Source organism: Nipponia nippon, unplaced genomic scaffold, assembly GCF_047370975.1.
Source record: "Nipponia nippon isolate SJK-2023a ecotype South Korea unplaced genomic scaffold, ASM4737097v1 scaffold_20, whole genome shotgun sequence".
Taxonomy (NCBI): Eukaryota; Metazoa; Chordata; class Aves; order Pelecaniformes; family Threskiornithidae; genus Nipponia; species Nipponia nippon.
Window position 1 is genome coordinate 6,874,940 of NW_028262337.1, and position 22,022 is coordinate 6,896,961.

At 36.9% G+C, this 22,022-nt stretch overlaps 1 protein-coding gene across 5 annotated transcripts in view; it reads right to left on the reverse strand.

The window, feature by feature from the left end:
• PDE4D (phosphodiesterase 4D) overlaps positions 1–22,022 on the reverse strand; it is a 533,586-nt gene that overhangs the window by 127,304 nt on the left and 384,260 nt on the right. The gene's annotated exons all lie outside the window — the stretch shown is intronic.

The window sequence follows — 22,022 nt, forward strand, 5'->3', positions numbered from 1 at the left end:
TATCCTGTCTCCCACTGTTGAGGGCTCTTTTGTTATCGAGTACTCAACCCTAATATTTCATTACTACCTAAATATTTCAAGAACATATTTTGTTTTATCCCAATAAACAAAGTGCTGGATTGGGATTAAGGTGCATGTGTGTGCTTGGGCATGTTTGCATGCATTAGAGTTGCTATTTTACAACAGATCAAAGAAATGAGTTCTTTTCTCACTGCCAAGCAGCATGACTTTGTGGCCATTGGTGTCTTTGAACTACACAGTTCAGATCCAGCACTTCTAGCTATTGTATTTGGTATTAAGAGCGGTAAACAGGTTTATCATTCCTAGGGCACACCGCTGTCATGAGAGGCAGAAGTGTGAGGAGACAGAAAGAAAGAGAATGAGAGAGAAGATGCTCTTCACATAGTCTGTGATGTTTCCACAAAGAGCTTTGAAAATCAGTGCGAAGACCTTGAATGGGAGTCTGCAATCAACTAGAAACTAGCGCAGGGTGGGCGGTGCTGGCCAGACGTGCTCACGGCAACCCATGTTGCTTAGCAGCCTGACAGCTGAGTTTGGTACCATATGGAATCTTTTTGGAGTATGTGACTCTGTGTTTAGACTTAATGTGCTGTGGTATGCATGCTCAGAGGTCACAAATGTGTGGATTAGCAAGATTACGTCTCCATCTGATGGGATGGAGCACATTTTATCCGGTCAGAAGTGGAAGATAGCTTTTGTTTTCCTAGTTGTTTGGACCTTGGCCTTGGGCTCATTTGCCATACTAATGGGAACTTAAATAATACTGCTAAAGCATTTGGGAATGAGGGATGAATAGAGGATCGTTCGCATGATTTTTTAAACATGGATAAGTGTTAGCATCATAATATGTATTTGTAATGAACGCATCTGAAGTACTCATTTTGAAAACAGTGTTCACATGAGGGACACCCACTGGTTTTCAATTATATCTAATGACAGCAGAAGAGAAAATATTCAGTATGTGTCATCTGTTGATTAGACTTAGTCTGGTGCAAGTGTCACAGCAGGTACATGCTACTCTCTGCACTAGCTTCTTTCTTGCTGTTATCTACCATCAACCTGAGGTTGCAGTGAGGTTGCCACTTTAATGTTTCACTGAAGTGACAGCATTCCCATGGCCTGTTTTTCTTTGTTAAATGAACTAATCAAAGAAACATATATTGCTAATTTTGACAGAGATGCACGTTGCCTGCCAGAGAACCTTGGTTTCCTGTTACTTTGCATATATTCCTGGAATGGCAAGCTTTCTACTGCTTTCAGATTATATTATTTATTTTTTATTCACCTTTCACAGTTTGAATGTAGAAAAGCAGATTTTTTTTTTTTTCAAAAAATCTTCAGAAACAGGTATTAAACAAACTTCAAGAGAGCTTAGCCATTTAATCCTCTTTTCACTGTTGTTTTCAGAACAATTCACTGTCAGTAAATCCTAACACATACGCATCTTGCCAAATTTGATTTCTTTTGATTATGCCTGAATACTTTTTCTGTGTCCTCAAATGTGCTACTACTACATGACATTATCAGTCTCAAGCTAACAAAGCTTAATCAGTAAGGTATCAAATAAGAGTTCTGCCACCAGCCTGCTGGGTGATCTTGGACAACGCAAAGCTCCTCTTTGTGTTTCATTTTCCCTGTTCACTGCATCTTTGTGATCATTGTGAGATCTGCTCACAAAAAAATATTGAAAAAAATATTGGAAAGGACAAGATAGCATGAATACTACAAGAAAACATCCTTTGCAGCTTATAGTGCCATAAGTTAATAACCATATTGCCATTACTACTAGCATGACTACTATTATTCACCAGCAATCAGTATCTTTTGAGTCTGAATTACTGAGTATTCCAGGAGCACAAAATACTCACAATGCCAATGAAGGGTTTGGAACATCTGTCAGCTCATTATATCCAAATTTCCTAACACCTCTATTTCATTGCCTAAATAAAATAATTTTTTTCATTAAACAGCTGCAAGAACACACAGACTCCTAAACAATACACAGTCTGTATGTTTTGTTTTTCTATTGAGGGTAGGAGGGCAGATCTTTCATGGAATTTTAGGTAAAATAAAAGAGGATTGTTTACTCGTGTGCTCAATAAGACTAACTTCTGCAATGGCAGTATCACTTCAAATATATACAAGCTTGTCTGAAAGCTCTAAAGCAAAAGTTAAAAGTGAGTTAGAAATAAATGAGGCTAAATGTAAATCTGTCTCACAGCAGAAAAATTTGGAATAAGGAGTGCCTATTAAATTGAATTCTTTAACAGTGGACTTAATTATTCAGCTGATTAAAAGATATTTATTGGATTAAAGGAACATATGGTTTTGTTTGCAGATTTGTTTTATTTTCTTCACTCACCTTTTGTGGACCTGATATGAATCTTTTATTACCAGTCTTATTTCTCCCAGTCAGAAACTAAGGCAGGCTTCTATGAATGATTTCACTGTCAGATTATAACATAGTGAGTTTTTAAAATTTAAAAGTCTATTAGATAAAGTTGCAGTTTCATCAGCTGGGAAAGGCCTTGTGGTTTACATCACCAGGTAAGTATGTGCAAGACTTGCACATGGCTGTTTTGACAGGAATTTTATCCTGTGATACTGTGTAGTGTCCACTAGATGGGTGTCAAAAGTAATCAATGGGATTCAAATGTATCAGTTGTTCGGATTTGTCTCATACTGCTCAACGAAAATGTCTCTTATGTAAATATGCATCAAGGAAAAAAAATGTTCAGTTCTGCAGTCAAAGGGGGAGTGTGAATACAGCACTGGTTTGCCAGAAACATATGTTTATATTAAAAAGTTTCTAAAATGCTAGAGCAGTTGTCTTGTTTAGCTCCTACTTACAGAGACATTTGCTAACACTTCAGATACAAAATCTTGTAGAAATCTAAATGAAAAATGTGTTATTACACTAAAAATCAAATTAGTTGTTTCTTAGGCTGAATCACAGGTCATAATTGCCAGAAATGGCGCTGCTGATGACACTGCATCAAATGAACAGAGAATCAGAATGGGGAATTGAAGACTTTCACACAAGTTGTTTATTCTTTCTTGCTGCATGCACTGAAAAAAATTAAAAGTGTAAGATGCAAAATAGGATGGACTCTTTTATTTTCCCTGGACAGAAACTGCAGACAGTCAGCTGTGGTTGCTTCATATTTATTTTTCCACTCCTGTTAAGTTCTAAACCACAGCAAGAATATCCTGTGAATTAGAAAGTGCATGTTCAGTGACAAACCAAAAGTTATTCTCTCCTTAGTGTGTTCCTCAGCCTCTTTGCACTTTTCATGGAGGGTAGTCTTTGGAAAGGAAGAAGGAGCATGGAAGTTGTTACTGAAAGCACAGGAACTGTTTTGCTACTGTTTCACAGGCAGAAAATGGCCATTTAAAGACAGAATTTTCCGCCGTTGTTCTGCATCCAGCTTTGGGCACTTTGCACAACACAAGCAAACTGAAGCTGCTTCTAGTGACAAGAGCATTTGGCACATCACAGAACACATCACAGAACTTTCTGTGTTCAAATCGCTTTGGTGCAACTCCAGAGAGGCCGAAGCTATGAAAATCCAGTGCTAATTCAACAACTTTTGTGTTTGCATTTTGACAAAATGTTTTATGACATTAGTGGATACTGTTTATCTTTAGAGCCTGCCTTATTCAGTGTTCAGTGATGACAAACATGACATGAGATGAAAGTTCAGCCTTTTTTCCTTTTTTGGCTATTTATCGTGTTTGCTTGTCTTGCCCAGCGTGTAACATCCATGCGCTGCACTCAGACGGGGAAAAAAGTGATGAACTTTCTTGAGCAACTTGTAAACATTCATGTCTGATCTTCCCTGTGCTCCTAATAGGACAAGAAGTAATAACATCACAAACAACCTTTAGTAAGATTACTAATGATTTGCTTCAGGCAATAGTAAGGCCCTGTGGCAAGGACAGGAGAGGTTCTGGATCCTGGATTTCAGCAGCATTGCTTCATTGTTAACAACTGCACAGCTGCTTTACCCAGTGAAAGAAACCCTCTGTGGACTTCCTTTTGAGTCCTTAAATAACTCCCTCCTACTGTCTGCAAGGCTGCTAAAAGAAAAAAGGGGAAGATCTGTGTACAAAATATAGCATTTAGTTACATAAGGAGTAATGGCATCATAATGAATATGCGCAGGAGCTTGTAATTAAGGCTGCATAGAAAATCTTAATGCTGCTCTTCCTGATCACTGAGAGTTTAGCAATTTAATCCTGTAGCTTTTTGTTGCGGATTTTTGTTTTGTGAACTCAGTAATAGTTGAAGAGGGAAAGAAATAAATTCCATCGCAAAATGAAGAATTTACTAGACTTTCTGATATTCCCCTTTTCAGTCTCTCTCCACCTTCAGCCTGTCCTATCTTGGAAACTATGGGGAGGGAGAGAGGCAGGAGCCAAATTAATTGATCCTCTTGCAACACCTTATCTTTTAAGGCCATCTTTAAACATTACAGAGGGACAACCAAGTGCTAGAGGAGCAAATTTTGTCCCCCATCAAAGGAGTCCATTGTCCGAGTGTCATGCAATCTCTCCAGCCATCTGTCGGTGCTATGACCTACCTACACATGTCAACATCCTTACTTCCCAGAAGTCCCATCCTGTATTTTCGCCTGGAAGCACAATCCCACCATCACACTGAATGGGTGCATTTGGCAAGGCAGCTGTAGTTCAATGAAATTATCACAGAAAAGCTGCCCTGTAGCAACTTCCTTTGGACAGGGTCTTATTTAGAGCAAAAGCAAGGTAATAAAACTTTATTTATGTCTCCAAGGAAAAGGTAAGCTATTTATCACTTGTGCTCCAGGACAGGAGCCCACCCCTGCACCCTGCAGGAGGCAGCCTGCAGCTACTGGAGAAAGGGAAGGATCGAATGATACCTTCAAACACAGAATCCAAATTTGTTAGTTGGATTGCTCGGGATGAAAAAAGCAGTTGGCCACTTCAGCTGGTGGGACCCATTGTGGACATGGAGAGTTATAGAGAAAGGCCACAGTGTGCCTGTCTCTAGGATCATTTGGTATAAAAGCCCAGGGTAGGGGAAGGCTCATTCACTGTAAGATGGGATGCCATGGGCAGAGTGTAGTGTGCTCTTAGACCTTGTGTGCGTTAATTACTGATGATACTGGGGATGTGTGTGTCTCAAATCAAAGCAGGACAGTTTAAAGTTTTGTTCTTAGACGTGATAGATTTATTCTGAACTAGTTACAGGTTATTTTAGTAGGACAGACCATTTCAATTACTGTGGAAATCACGTCCATTGTAACCCAATTCTTCAAAAAATGTACAGAGACTCCTGAAATACCATGTCATTAGAAAGCATTTTGTGTGAGGTGGACACTGATTCCATTATATTAATTTTACAGCTCTCAGTCAGAGAAGGCAATGCAAGGAATAAAGGAAGACAGAGACAAAAACCTCTTCCTCTGGAACAGACATTACTTGCTAATAAGAACTGAATTTTCATTGAAGCATTTTAGGTAGTTAAATTCTGTTTTACTTTCTACACTAAATATATTCACTGAATTCACTGAATTCAGCTGTAAATCTGTCCCAAGATTTGCTAATACACCAAATAATTATCATAATTTCTTTGTGAAATACTGATTTTAGACACACTTTACATTCATTAGCTAGACTGGACAAGCACTTTGGTTATGTCTTTGTGACTTCTCTTGGGCCTTTTTATTGCTTATTAATAAACTAAGCAATACATTGAGCCAACAGCTGACTTAGGTGTCCTCTCTTTTGCCAGACATAGTTATCTCCAGAGCTTAATAAAGAAGAAACTTTAGAAGTTTCTTTACCAGAAGGAAACAAGTTGTCAGTAATCAACCCCCGCCATAGACTCCCACTGGACTTCAAATGTTAAATAGGTTAACCTCCAGCATCAGAAAAAAACCTCTAAAAATAAATCAGTAGATTTATAAATTGAATAGAAATCCTAAAATTTATTTCTTATATTAATTGTCTGCTTGGGACCTTTCAAAATGTTTCCTTTCTTACAGTGTCTACCCAGTGATGCAGGAGAAACCACATCTGGTTTTCTCTTTCTACTTTCCTTGCTGTCTCTTCCCCCATGCCTAGTAAAAACTAAAGACCTCAGTAAAATGAGAGGAAAAAAAAGATGAATATTTATACTGACATTTTAGAAGGAATATCATATCAACTCTACATTTGAAGAAAAAAATCATTTATATGTGACCTGATATTTTTATTTTCTCTGTAGCAAAGTTAACAGAAACTTTTGCCTTCCATTGCTTAAAAATATGTTCAGCGAATTGTAAGAAAATGATATTAAAAGGAACATATGATCTAAATCTGGATTTTCTTGTACCACTGGAGAATTCAAGCCAACTATCTACTTGTGGCTTTGGGTTTCCAGTTAAGTGATTCAGCAAGCAAGGCCTATGATTAACTCCATTTTTAGAAGCAGTGTAGATAGATTTTCCAGTATCAAAACTGCAAGCAAAAGAAGAAAATGTGACATTTCATGAAATTTGCTTTTAGCAGCAGAACTTGGCTTTTGCTCTTGGCATAACTGTTTTTGGAAACATTTAGAGTGTAACAAGTCTTAATACTAATATTAAAAACCCAGATTACAGGTGAATAGAACACATGTAGAACAAAAAATACACTGAAGTAAAAAGGTTTGTAAGAATCAGTCTACTCAAACATATTAGCAAAGGAACTCCAACTATCTATTTGAGCTTGTGTCTCATGATTTTCTAGCAAGCATCTGAGGAAATGTAGCCGATCTTTCTAAACAAACCGTTTTGTGTTTTGTTATGAAGTTTCCAAGCATGGAGTTTTCTGTGATGACTATTCCATATCTTTGGGCATTTTCCTTAGAACATTCTCCTCATACTCAATTCAAGGTGTACTTTTTGTAATGCCACCTCATTATTCTTAATTGTACCTCTGTGGTCTAGGTATTTGGCACACAAGCCTTTGTTGCACTTATTAAATCAATTTGCTTGTTGTGCTCAGCCACACTGGGATTCTTTTTGTGATTCCTTTTATTCTTTCCTTGGAGAGAGGATCGTCCCTCACCTGGCAATTTTTATTCTCTGAACTCGGCTCCTGCAAGTGAACATCTTCCTACTAATTTGACGTTCAGATAAGGATGCCAGATTCCAGTTCCTATTACATGGATTCGATGTTTTGATGTTTCTTTGAAGCTGAAAGTGTTGTCTTATTGCAGTATAATGAAAATACAAACAAAAACCACAAAAGAAACAAAATGCAAAATAATTTCCAAGAAATGTGGTACTGTTCAGGCTTCTACTAGGTTTAAGTCACTTTGTATGGCTCTTCTGATCTAATAATCCTACTGGTACTAGTATCCTCATTTTTAGATGATAAAAAAAGGTCACTGAGACATTAACTGTTTTCCCCAAGGCTTCTGGTAAAATCTGTGGCAGGTTGAGGTCTGAGTGAGGAAATCTGCAGAAAGTGTTGAAGAATTGGAACTATTTTGGGTAACCTGAGGTAAGGAAGGCTGAAAAATAGAATGACTTAATCCAGACACGAGGAGTACGCAGCAAATTCGGAGGTGCTCCTGAGCAGCCCGCCAGCCGGCTGGCCCCAGCCACCCGCCAGCTCCCACTGCTGCAGGCACCTGTCAGCACCCCTGCATTTCTAGGAGTGCAGTCTCAGCAGGACTAATGTGACTCCACTTTATTATTGTCATTATTTAATGACAGTCTATCTGTCACCATTCACTTAAATCATTCCATAATGTTGTCTGCACTTATTTTCCATAAAGTACCTTTTCTCTGGGCTCTAAATAATAAAGTACCTTCAAACTCTTTTTAAAACATCACTTTACCTAATTTCTTCAAGAAATTCTAGAACAACACTGTTTTTCTTTCCAAAGTGAGTTTTGATCCAACTATCCCCACTTCTTTTTCTGCAGCACTACTTTCTGAGCAGTATTTAGACACTGGGATACAAAACCAACTTGCACTGTGTGTGACTATATAGCATGTATTTACTGTAATTCACATTGCTATTAATTTTCTCTTATTTTAAATGTATTGGAATCAAATATCAAAGCATTTAAAATGTTTATCTAGCAATTTATAAAAATATGCAAACCATCCATCAAGCATACTGACTAATCCTAATTAAAATGCAGCTCCCCTAAGATATTAGCGAAACAACTTTCTTTCAGGAAAAACTAAAATATAAAAATGCATGTAAGATCATGGTTGAGAAGCAGACTGCTGCCAGAGAAGGAAGCTCCAATTCACTTAAAGTGCTCCTCCTTCTCCTTCTGTGAATTCAGTTGGATGCCATTATCAGAAGTGGCCAAATTGCTTATATATTCTTTCTGAATTAGTGGTGTGATAAAGCAAGTATGTAGGACAAGAGGTAGTTCCTCAGACCTGTAATATTTAAATCAATACCCTACAGTACTGATGAAAGCACAGGTATAAATGTTCCCCAGGACTAACACTGGTATGCACTGGGAAGCTTCCTGGCACACATCCTTCTGAAGAATCATCATATATAGCCAAAATGATGATAAACACTTGGCACGGTCACAGAAGATATGGTTACATGTACCTTATGCTTAGTGGCAGAGATCTTCGGCAAAGAGTGCCCCAGCCAGAAGCTGACAGGAAGCTGACAGGAAAAAGCAGTCGTGGTTACAACTGGCTGCTCTCCAATCCCAGAGAATGCAGCACAGAAGGAGGTCCAAAGAGCCAGGAGGTGCGATTGTCATGACAAGAGGAGGTCACATACCTCAGCATCACCCAGCTCATAATTATTAAGTCTTTTGCACAACTGAGCTTAAGCCAATCTGCCTCCAAAAAGTGTGTCTTCCAGAAAATGGTTAAGGGCTGTGGACAGAAAAGTCCAAAGAGAAGAAGGTCTATAGCCCAAACTATAAGAATCCTGCACATAGAAGATAAGATGGTTTGTTTCAGCAGTGCACACATAGATACCTACAAGAAATCAAGGCCAGCTTCAGAGGAGAGAGGACAGGAGGCAGCTGGATAAAAAAAATGCAGTTGTCTCTTTAGGCAAAGGAAGTGTTTTCCAATGTTGATCTGGATTTCCTATGCCAATGAAAGCTCCATGAAAAGGAGACATAATTATATTTGACAACCAATTTTTTTCTCACACTGTTGTAAAATTCCTCTAATTGCAATAAACAATTGCTGGCAATAAATCACATATGAATTCTACTTCCACAAGAATTCGTGTTGGGGTATGTTAGTAGCATTTATCATTTAAATCATGGCATGTATTGTTTAAAGCTTAAAAGCTCAAGGTATTAAGAGCTTCAGAGCTCTCAAATTTTTGTACTTCACTTTTTCAAAATTGTTTCATTGAAATCCTTTCCACTTCAGTTCTTTCCATTTCAGTTCTTTACATTCTGGGTGTTTGGATTTTTTTATTATTTGTATTTTTTGTATTGTATTATCTTGTATTTTGTATTGTATTTTTGTATTTGGTTTACCAAATTTGCTAAATTATTAATTGCTTCTGCTTCCCTAGACTTCTACTAAATGTATCAAGGTCCACTTCATGATTTGGGTTCTGGAAATCCTTTCTACAGCTTTGCCACATACAAGCAACAACCTTTAAAGGGAAACAAAAAGGTCAGGATCTTGCCTTGGAAGGGTGCCGAGACTGGAATATCTTGAGTGTATGCGCTCATACTGTATTTTATTTTATACTGATTGTAGACCCTGAGCACAGTCACTGAGCACCTGGTATGTCAAGAAAGATAATTCTTGTCACTAGTCCAAAACAAATTATAATCTACAATAATGGATCATTTGGGGCTTATTTTTCTTGATTTTTATTACATTATTTTAATGCTATATTATATTATTATAATGCCTATTAACATTACCTAAGAGGGCTGCCTGGTGCTCTGCATTATAAGACTGTATTTTCTTTTTACCATTACTAAATTCTCTTCCGTGGTGCTGAAATTTTCCTTCCAATTTTTTTTTTTTTGAGGGAAAATGGGTCAGCTGTTTCTAAGAAAGTGGCAGAGAAATGTATCTTTTTCATATTTAAAAAAAAAAATCTGGAAGCAGTTTTCTGAGATATTCTAGTGACTCATATTTTGCAGCAGAGAAGTTGAATTTAGCCAAGTCTCTGCAAAATGCTTTTTTTTGCTGATCCTGTGAACATCTTCATAAATTTCAAGAAGTTATAAGCTTAGGCCAACCTTAAGTCGGTCACCTCATGTATCTGCATTATTGAAAAAATATTAAGTGATACTATATTATTTTTTTAAAAATCTCCTGCCTTGCCCAGGGTCTAAGAGGGCTCTAAGGAACAAGCCCTTGTCAGTAGGATATTTGTCTCATTCACTGCAGAAGATGGGTGAATCAGGCAAAGGACAACAGAAAGGTAAAAGTGCTTTTATCATCAGGAACTGGAAATAATATTTGCCCAAGCTGCCGAGCACCTGATACTGAACTAGTCACTTACACAAACTTTATCTTATGTCACTAATTACGTGTTTCTCATTCTCGAGGTATCCACTCTGAAAGGCTGTTGCTTGAGCTGTGTGGGCATCAGCACTTAAAAATACAGATTAATTCAAAATATCTGAGCAGTACTGGATGGATCAAAGGTCCATTAGATCGACTATTCTGTCTCTAGTAGTGGCCAAAAGCAAATGCCAATGGGAGACGGAAAGAATAAAGCAAGTAGAAGTGATACCTCCCCAGTGTATCCCAGCCCTTCAGCATTCTCTCAGCCTTTCATGAAAACTATGCTCTGAATATATGAGTCATTCTATGACAAGTAGGTCAGAAACCTGAAATCCTAGACATTCTATTTTGAATACTAAAAGGGAATACTTTCACTTTAATCTCTGTGTTTTAACTCTCCTTATGTTAAGGAAGGATGATAATACATCTTCATATCACGTGGGTGATATGAAAATTAATTTAATCGTCTCTGAGAAGTAGTATGGTATCATAGTGATGAACACCATAGAAAAGCCAATGAAAACACTATAACTGCTTTTCCAATATGTCTGAACAGCAGGTTGTCAGTAAAGCACGCGGCCATATAAGGAGCAGCAAGAAAACAATAGAATACCAAATATCTCATGAATTGAGTTGCGTTCATTCTGTGAACTCAGTGAAGTAAAAGCAGTATGGAATCATTTAGGTAAAGTCTTTATCAAATTATTTATGCACAGGACTAAACCAAGGTTCCTAAGTCAATCGTAATGTTGGCATTTCCTGCTTTTGTTCTTGACTTTTCAATCATAATAATGTGGATATGAGGTTATTGTGTATACGTTTGTGCACATGTTGGAGAGATGGCCTAATCTCTCTGAAGTCTTGCATTTGCTGTTGATTTTCTCCAATTTTCTTTTTCAGCCTACTGTAACACTATCAACAGCCATTACTGGTAGACCATCAGAAATTTCAGACTTCAAATGCAGTGTTGCAGATTTGCTTTCTAATGGTTAGTATACAGATGAACAAGTTTCATTTTGGTTATAATGCACATTTGATTAACCTCATCTGCAGACTGCAGGATCATTAGAACATCTCATTCATAGTCGCATTATGATTAACTACTATTGTAATATAAGCATGTTCTCACTAAAATCTCTTGTGCTCCTATACTGTCTATGAAGTTTCTGTTAGTCACTGCAAGATCCCTATTGCGCACATGACTGTTGGACTCTGAAAGCAAAAGTTATAAACCAAAAGCTACAAAGCAAAAGCTACAAAGCTATAAATACAGTGCTTTAACTATTAACAAAATAAAGAACATATTAGGAGGTGTAAAATTACATGTTATGCAACTCTTGGTAAAATACCTAAATGAGCAGAAGTTTATGAATTCTCAAGAACTATTCACAAATTAACGAGAAACCAGAAAAACCCAAACACTAGCTGCTACAGTCTTCAAATGCCACACACAGTGCTAAGCTAAGCTAAGCATGTGTCACCAAAGAAATGAGTCTTTCTCTGTGGAGGAATGTGGTAACAGAAATATCAGTTTACACTCTTTACTTGCAACAAGGCATTTTTTCCAGGATTAAACAAATTTAGAAGCAGATTTGATGTAGTGGATTGAAACAGGAACCGAAAAAAAAATACACTTTTTATAAATGTGAGTGATCTGACAAGCCAAAGCTGTTAAAAATCACTGTGTATTGCAAAACAATATAAAACATTTTCCTCACAAAGCAATACCAAAGTGTTTTACTAAAATTTACAACTCAGCCTGCGCCATAGAGAAATATGTATCTATAGAACTATCAATAGATTTAAGGACAGCTCAAGCTTTTCTCAACAGAGTTATCTGTAAGTGCAAGCCAATTCCAGAGAATGAACTTTGTGCTCCAGTTGGCATTAAGAATTTGGGAGGGGAGGAGGCTGATTGCTTACTGCTTTGCTCATCCATCAACCATTCTCCCTGCTGAAACCGCTCCTCTGCTGCCATTCTCTGTCACGCAAAACGTGCTGCCTTTCCTCATCCTTTCTGCAAGCCCTCCTAACACCAAGGGATTACTCGTTTAAACTACCAAAAGCATTGCAAAGTTTTGTCAAATCGTAACAACTGAATTACAGAGTTTCTTAGGATAAAACCAATAAAATGCCATCTGTTTACAAATAGAAAAAACAAAATAAATCAAACACATAAGGGCATCTTTTGCATTAAGTCATTTCCCTTTTTCAGGAAAAATTGTGTACGATTTATTTCACTTTGTGCATAAAAGCTCTTTGGCAACTTGATTCCAAAAGTCTATTTTCTTGATACCTATGTCATTACTAAAATTGGGACAGGACACACCATAATTGCTGGCGCCAGGGAGGTGATTATATCACTCTGGAAACATTACAAAACGTGCAATCCAGGAGACCAAGAAGGAGAAATGCCATCATCTCGCACCAGTCCCTACAGCTGAAAAAATGTCACCGTAACATTGTTGCTTTTGGAACAAGCTTTGTCTCTCACTATTTTCCCCTGACATCTGCTTATTTAATCCTGTGAAGTGTTCCCAGGAGAATCAACAACTTTGCCAAATAAAAAGTACTTTTCAAGCAGTTCTTTTCAGCAAAACTCAACCTACATGTCCAAAGCGCTGCTAAGCTGCTCACACGCGTGGCCCTGTGATTACATGCCCTCCCCAGCCAGCACCAGCACCATTGTAGATGCACCATCCATCACCATGTCTAGCCTAAGATTCTGGAGCAGAACTAATGGTCAAAGTCTTTGGCTCCCAAGGAGAAACCTTACGCAGACTTGGGGCCCCCCAGGCAGCCGAGGGAGGGACACTGCTGGTTTACTATATAAGCTATCAGGAAACCCTTTGTTTCATTCTTTTATTTTGCAGGAATGAAGCAGGATAAGAGGATACAAAAACCTGTTCTTTCACTGGATGAGTCATTCTGAGTGAATCATTTTACCCCCTTCTGTGCTTCCATTTCCCTACCTGCAGAATGGGTACTTTGTAAAGTGCTAAGAGCTCTGGTCATTAAAAAAAAAAAAAAGATTTTGTAAGAGCTAAAATTAGTATTACTGGGAATAGCAGTAAGAGCAGTAGAAAGATCAGAAACATAAACGGTGCTTTTTAAGAACCTATCAAAAGTGGATTTAGGTGGGAAAAAGAGAAATTTAGAAATTTTACTGTTTTTCCTCATAGGAAACATTGAAAGTAATACGAAGAATGGAAGGAAAGAAAGACTTGTTTATTTACTTGTTTTGGTACATTTACTTTTCAAGATCTTCTCATCATTAAAAATGGAGTGGAAGAAGATGTTAGACCTGGTATGTCTGTAACATTTGGAAGCAAATGGAGGGAATAATTGCAAAAACCCAAACAAACAAGGAAAAAAAAAGATAAAAAAAGCTTCACCAAGAATTTATTATAAGAAATGTTATGAAAAAAAGTTTAGAAAGAAAGAAGAAAATCTTTTTCACTTCAAGCAAGTTGATTAGATTTTTTTTTTTAAATGAAATGTGGCTTTTATTTTTTGTCCACTCTCTTCTGTACTGCTATAAGACACAGAAAATCATTATGAATTCTCCTTTCAGGCAGAATGAGACAATATTTTTTTTTTTCAGAACAAGAAAAAAGGACTATAGAATTAAAAAAAGAAAAGGTTAAAAAAGTTAAACAAGAGTAATTATTGCAGCAGATGAAACATTACTGAGGTCTAAAGAAGAAAACCCTGACAGTGGCCAAATACGTGCTTGGCATACCCCACTATACAGCCATGCCAGGACAGCACATGGGTGAGGGACTCCTCCTGGGAATCTGGTAGTTGTGCCTTAAGGAAGCCTCGACAGTACATATTTTCCTGTACTATTCTTTTTTTACCCCCTCCAGCCATGGCTCTTTGTCAACAGATAAGAACCTGCCCATCCATGAGAAAGACATGCTATTAAAAATGATAGGCAATTAAGCAGGCATGTGTACTGTTTACTTCTTCGAAATTTTTCTTTGAGTGTTAAAAGTTAAGGCAATAAAGATAGAAGCTATCTGACCTCTCTAATGCATGAATGAGGTAGTATTAGTGAAATACCAATACAGTTTTCGCTAATAAACTTAAGTGTCAACATATGACTGCCACTTAGAAACAGTAAGCATAAATTTGCAGAATATTCATGGGTTTGTGCAATTTCAGAGATTTCTACATGGATGCTTGCGACATGAAGCATTTGATTAAAACAAAACAAAATCCTTAAGGAATATTTAAAGTAGAGAAGAAAGTAGGGGAAATCTCTGCTTATACTGCAAATATTAAACTTCATACAACTCCCTGACAACCTGAGAAAGTGAAATAACCAATAATGGGAATATCTGCATATTTTTAATCTTCATGAACTATGATGTTACACAGTAATGTTTGTGATTGTCTCCATGTTCCATCCTTTATGGAAAGCTGGATTTAATTTATTTTCCAAGCAGCTGCAATAAAGAATATTGCACAAGAGCTGACTCTGCAAAGCTAAATTTCAGGAAATGGGGCCTTTTCTTTTTCTTCAATGGATACAATGTCTGAGGCTAATTTAAGATTAAAAGAAGTAGGAGGTAACTCTGAAACCAGGCGCTGATCCTGAGCCACACACAGATCGTACAGCAACATCAAAGAGGTTCAGAAGTCTTCTCTAAAAATTGTTGTTCACCAGGATTATTATGATAAAATCCATAACATTATAGAGAATACTCAGACACTTAGAGAGGAAGAGCAGCAGGCAGGGGTGGAATGGACTGGACATGTGTGTGGAGAAGGGGGAAGAAATACAACACAGGGTCCCTATCCTGCAAACTCATCCTTTTTAGCACATAAATATCTCTAGCAAACAAAACTCTATTTACCAATACTTTTCATGAAAGATTAAAGAAAAGGGATGTGCTCATGAGCAAAAGCACATTCCAAGAGCTGCTAGCCCTTAGATTTTCTTCTCCAGTTAAAACAACTGCATTGGATTTTTAATTAATATTATCATTTTACTATTATTGTATTTCAATAGTCTCTTCCAAGGAGTTTTGAAAGTAACTGGAAAGTTACTGGAAAGTAACTTTTTCTTTGTTTTGTCATTCTGGATTTCTAATTGCCAATTAATATTTAAATTAAAATAAAATCTTGTTTTGAAGCAAAAGCCCAAATATTACCACAATCAGTATCTGAAACAGAAAAATTGGAGAAGGCAGAGAGCAGCCAGTCTGTCTTCATGATGAAAGAGTTATAGTGCTTTGCTTTCAATTGCAGGGAATTATAGTGAACAACTATTTCTAGTACCAGCAACCAGTAAGAAAGTAACTACCGGTTAGGAAATCAATCCATTTTAGGTGATTAAGCAAAATGTTCTGAAGAGCTACCAGAAACTGAAAAATACATGCTTCCCACCCATCTAAAACCTTGTAATGATACTGATAGCATAAATACAAAGTTATATTTTACTGCTGAAATAAATAATTGTGAGAAAGTTGCAAATGCACAATATCGGTAACAAAATCATAAGTTCATGTTACTGACACAGAAGGGAATGCATTTCTGAGGTGGAAAAGCTGTTTGGACAAGATTAAAAGCTGTGATGGCTTTACAAAATGTCATTTCCTAGTTATTCATTTCCAGCCTTTTCCAAGAATGGAAATTCCAAGAAGAAAAATACATTGCTATGCAGCTGTGAACGCCCTGCTTGCCAAAAATGCAAATGTAATCACTATCTGTGAATCAAAGACAAATGATGGTATTGCTGATAAATATCAGGAAGGACTTCATGGAAACATAGACCTCTAGAGCTGAAAGTCAGATTCATTTGGAAGGGCTACCTGTGCATGTCCATAACAGCAAGCACATTAGCTATAAACTGGCTGGTACCAAGAGGAACATAGTCGTAAGAGATTAAATCCTTTTAATAGGCGATTGTGACATTTGAGTTGCCACAAATGCTAAGACTTTACGAAGGCTGACGCCACCCCTAGTACCAGGGGTTCAAAGAAAGCTTCCTAACATTTTTCCAGCTCAAATCTCTGGCCCTTAAAGAATGGAAAACATATGTCAGCAATTAAGTCACTCAACATAGTGTTACCAAGCATAAAAACAGTGTCTGCGCCAGTATCGACTGAGTCACTTTATATGTTTTCTCAGATGTCCTGGAATTGAACCTAACATGGCATTGAACCTAAATGGTCATTTCAGTCATACTGAAACCTGGGCAAGCATGGGTGTTTCCTTAACAGTATGGAATTCAGAGCAGATGGCCCCGAGGTGACTATCACAGGACAAGAGGGACATTAAAACAAAGAACAAACCAGACATTGGCTTGGCCAGTGTTTCCAAGAGGATAAATCAAAAAATAAACTTCTGCAGACTAGGCTGGAAAGGGCACAGCTTCAATATCACTGAGCCAGCCAGCATCATTTTCAGGCTCATTAAAAGAAGGTCATCTGAACAGTTTGCTTGAGAACTGACACAGAATAAGTTGAACTTTTTACAAGTAATTAATTATGCAATTGTAGGCCCTACCACTGGTCATCAGCAAGGTTTGAACCAGGGGTCCCATTGGCTTTGATCCGTGTGTTACCTTACCATGCCTTCCAAAAATATTCTAACTTTTAAAAGATCTCTTATGCTGGTTATATTTCCACTTGAATGTTGCAGGTTTTTTTCCTCTGTGCCTATTATGCCTTGATTCTTGTCAGATTTCCTCGACATGTGGGTACAAATGAAAGATTAATATCACAGTGATTTCCTGTGGTAACAGGTAACAGCAGTAACAGCCAGGTAAACAGCTTTACTGTCCTCAGGTTCTATATCACTTATTTCTTTCTCTTGTGAAGCTTATTGGCATGTTTTGAACTGCTAGCAACTTAAGGTAGACAAAAGTATCAAATCAGGACTTAAACATAGTAAAGCGGGGGAGAAGGTAACAATCTAGTCAGGTCTTTGGACACTGACTGTCTTCCAGAGCTAGTAGAGTAGCTATCGAAATGGGCACTGAACGATGAACAGTAATACTGGAACTTTATTTTTCGGATACTTACAGTGCAGGTTTTGGTGTATCATGAGCTGCTGAGGAGGGAAATATTAAATTTCAAATTTTAAAAGTCTGTTTGCTAAAGCACAAGAAAAGAACTGAAAATTACAAAAAGTGATGTAAAAGTGGATCTACAGTACTGAATGCTTTGTGGACAAAACAGCCAAAATGCTCACGGTGCAAGATGTAAACCAAAGAGCAGCCAGAGTGACTTAAGCAGAACATTTTTTCCCTTGCCACAGAAAAGGCACATGTCTACTATCTCATTATCTGATTCATATAGAGGTTTATACTGTAGAATAAAGACAGAAAAGAAGTCAGGGAAACATCATTGTTTTCCAGTCTGGAGAGAAACAAATCACAATAGTTCCTGACACACACCCAATTCCTCTTTTCAGCCCTACTTTGTAGAAAGAACACTATCAGGTCTGGTTTGACTTTTTCAGAAACTCCGAAAAAATAAATTGTGAAACAGCGGGTATTAAAGGGTAAATAAATTGAAAGAAATTTAGAGAAGAAAGGAACAAGAGCCAGTATATGAGCCAGGAAGGAAAAGCTACCCAAACCCAATTGTCTGCTGCTGTAAATAAGCATTTGCTTAATTTATGGTATAGAGTTTCTTCCATTTAAATGAACAGAAGATTTGTTCCCAAGTGCAGAGTCTATTTGAAACAGTAGCCTATATTGCATGAATTGTTCAACATCCAGGTGGTTGAATGATTGGCAAGAGATAATAAGAATAGTAGGAAACTAAATTATTGTAGGATACTTCAGAATTCAGTACGGTTTTAAGACTAAAGTAATGTAAACTTGAAGGAGACATGAATAAAACGTGAAACTTATTTGGAAGCATTAGCAACATCTCCCTAAATGTCCCTTTCAGCCTAGCTGCCTAGCTAGCTAGCTACAAACTGCTTTCAAGCTGTACTTTACAGAAGCATGCTCAAGTGGAGCAGTCCTTTGTACATTTTTAATTGCTTTCACATCACTGAACACGCTTAGAAGAAAACTTGTGTTACAATGGAAGTGGGTGGAAAAGGGGACTTGGTTCTCCAGCATCAGCAAGGGATCCCTTCAGGGCCTTAGTTCCATTTCCAGTCCAAAAGAACATATGGTGGTGTTTTTCTTTTTCCATTACTGACCTTCTTAAGGTAACTCTGTGTGTGTTTCTTTTCAGTAGCCAAAAAAATATGCAAGAACAGCTACAAGGGACTAGTATGGCTTCTACTATTGAAAAACATCTAATGCTGAGTATAACCAGAACATTTACCAGCAGATGTACTGATGTTACCGTTCTTCTTTTGCAATTTGACATTTTCATTTGTTGTAAATTTTCATTTGTCATAAGCAAACACGTTCCATTAGTTTTACCATTATTGAGTCTTTCAGAGCTAGCTTAAATAGTGGCCTTACACTCTTACTGCAAGTGCCGGCCCAGTAACTTTTAAATGTTCATCTTTACTTCATCATATTTCTGTCTACAAAATGGGGCTATACCTGCCAATAAATTTTTTATGCAGTTTCAGATTTAACAGACTAAAAGTGATGAAAAACTGTACACAGGAATTGGACAAGATCCATCTAGCATTTGTGAAATGGCATTTCAGTCTATCAGACGTCCTTCCTCTGTATTTCCTTTTTCCTGTGTACGTCCCAACCCCAGCAGATAAAGGTGTTATCATATGATCTTTGTGCAAAGCATGAAAAGTAAATATACACATGAATCAAGAATAAGAAGTAAATACACAAAACAAAAAGATGTTTTTTTGTTTTCTAAAAAGTTGCCAACATCACTTGGCAAAACTTGAAAAAACATTTGTTTATAGATCATGCAGGGAAGATTTACAGTACAGATTTGCACAGATGTCTGCACGTGGAGGCCAGGCTCCCCAGCAGTCCCTGGGGAGAGAGCTCAGAGGAAAGCTGGGAGCACCTGCCTGTGTTAGGATGTCACTCCTGATTTTCTGAACAGCCCTTTAGACCTATGCCGTTTCCTCTATTGACTATACAAGTATGGGTGATGGGATTGCCTTTAAAATGGTGAGATTCTAAAAACAAATAACAGAGCTTTTTCTCACCTTTTGACTTTTGAAACTTTGAATTCAAATTTACAACCTTTTCTGTCATCATTAAATCTTTATTTTTAAATGTGAGAGCTGAGGATTTCACATCACTATAAGACTTGGGTTTATATAAAAATTACTGGAACTAGGCCAAGTGGAAAATAATAGAAGCAGATGTATTTTTATGAATGAAAAAACTTGACTGGAACAAAAGTTAGGATGGGGAAAAGAAAACAGTATTTACACATACAATTTAGTTTAGACACACATTAGGATGTCATGAGATGATAGCAATAAGACTGTCTATTAAGACAAAGAGGGTCACTTACAGAAGTGTGATGCGCTTCATTTGATCATATATACCATAAGGAGTACAGGCTTTACCACACTGTGGCTTCTAACATTAAATATAAAGAAACATAACTTGTGAGGGCTAAATCAAATTTTTAACACACTGGACACATTTGGAAAATACAGAGATACCAAAGAGGAAACTGCAATGTATAGTATATAACATACATGATATATTACATGTAGATACATATATGTCCACAAAAGCACACTTATCCAAGTTTACAGGCATCAAGCATCTGAAGTGCAAATAAACTAAAAGGATTAAGCTGTTCACAACATAACTAGATTTGTGATATAGCAATAAGGGTGTCAAACAGTGTAGGAGAGGTTGAACAAGGAAGGATGCAAGCTGCAATAACACAATTATGCAATTGCTCAGTTTTAGGCTTATAAATACCTATTTTATTTCTGGAAGTTTTGAAGGCAAAAACTGAAACGAAGTGGGGTTTTTTGGTGTTTTGTTTGTTTGTTTGTTTGTTTCATAAAATAAAGTTAACATTATGAAAATAACTGTTTTGTTCCAGTCTCACAAAGGCAAATTTTCATGACATTCAAATGAGGAAAGCTATTTCAAACTCAGTTGGAAAGGAAGATTTAAATGCATATAAGGAGGACAGAAAAAAAGCAAAAGAAAAAAGGGGGGAAGTAAAAGTAAAGTTGTTATGGAGCTGGATCCCAGATAATAGTGCAAATGCATAGGGGTATGACAAGAGGAAAACAGATGTTGGCTAAGTCAAGGAAACAACACATGTCAAATAACAGCACTGCTCACAGGCTTCACATCGCTAAATATGGAATTTCTGAGCCAATAAAGATGATTATGAATGTAAAGCTCTAAGAAGGAAGATGATTTTATGTAACTGATCTTGTGAAGGGGACACCTCAGGGCAGCAGCAACCAAGAAGCTTTTGCAGAGATTGGCTGTTTTTTCTCTCTCTATATATCTCTTGGAAAGAATTTCCTAAAAGTGCTTGCTGGAATCCACCCTGATGTTTGTGTGGGTGGGTGGGCGGATGCTGGCAGCAGCTATGAGATGTAGTATGACAGCATGTGGAGTTAGTCATTGGTGTTCAGAAAGCAGCGTAGCCATGTCACTGTGGTGGAGGGTTAACTGGCCTCGGTACAGCATCATCCCACCAGCTCCCAGAGCAGCACAGCTGGCACCAACGTGCAAGTCTTTGCCATGTGTTGTCTTGCACCCTACGTATGTAGCATCTATGTCCTTTCTTTGAAACATGTTATGGGTACATGTTATAGAGCTATATGTTTGTAGAGTCTACATGGGAATTTCTTCAAAATGTTAATAACTAAACAATATAATTTCACAAAAAATGAAACTTCTAACAAAAAATTTTATTATTCTTATTCTTATTCTTATTCTTATTCTTATTCTTATTCTTATTCTTATTCTTATTCTTATTCTTATTCTTATTCTTATTCTTATTCTTATCTTTTCTTATTCTTATTCTTATTCTTATTCTTATTCTTATTCTTAATTATTGTTATTGTTATTGTTATTATTGAAAGAAATTTAAGGATAAATTTCAGAATTATCAAAACTTTTTTTCATCAAAATGAACCCCTTTTTTCTAGTCTGACATGATTTTTTATTCAAAGAGTTGATTTGAATAATAATTTTAAATTATTAAATTGAAATAAAGCAAAATGAAACTACTGAAATTAAATTTTTCAATTGATCTTCCTTTTTTTAATGATTAACACTTTCATAGAAGGGGAAAAGTCTTTCTTAAATGTCTATAGAGAAAAGTATTTTTGACTCAGCACTTGAGGTTTTGAGTGTATTAGTGTTAAATATCACCATCAGGTGCTGTTATAAAATAAGCAAATGAAATGGAGAAAAACCAAATTTAAGTCATGAGCTCCTCTCTGTGGTTCTTGAATCCTTGAAAGAGAGGTCAGATGAGCAAAATGAGTTTCTGCCATTTAGCTTCTACGGCTGTGCACAGTTCTGTCTTTATACATAACAGGTTTGAAAATGTTTCATAATTTTTGATGAAAGAAAAAATATTTTAAAAATCATATCGTATCATACTATAGCCATGTTATGCA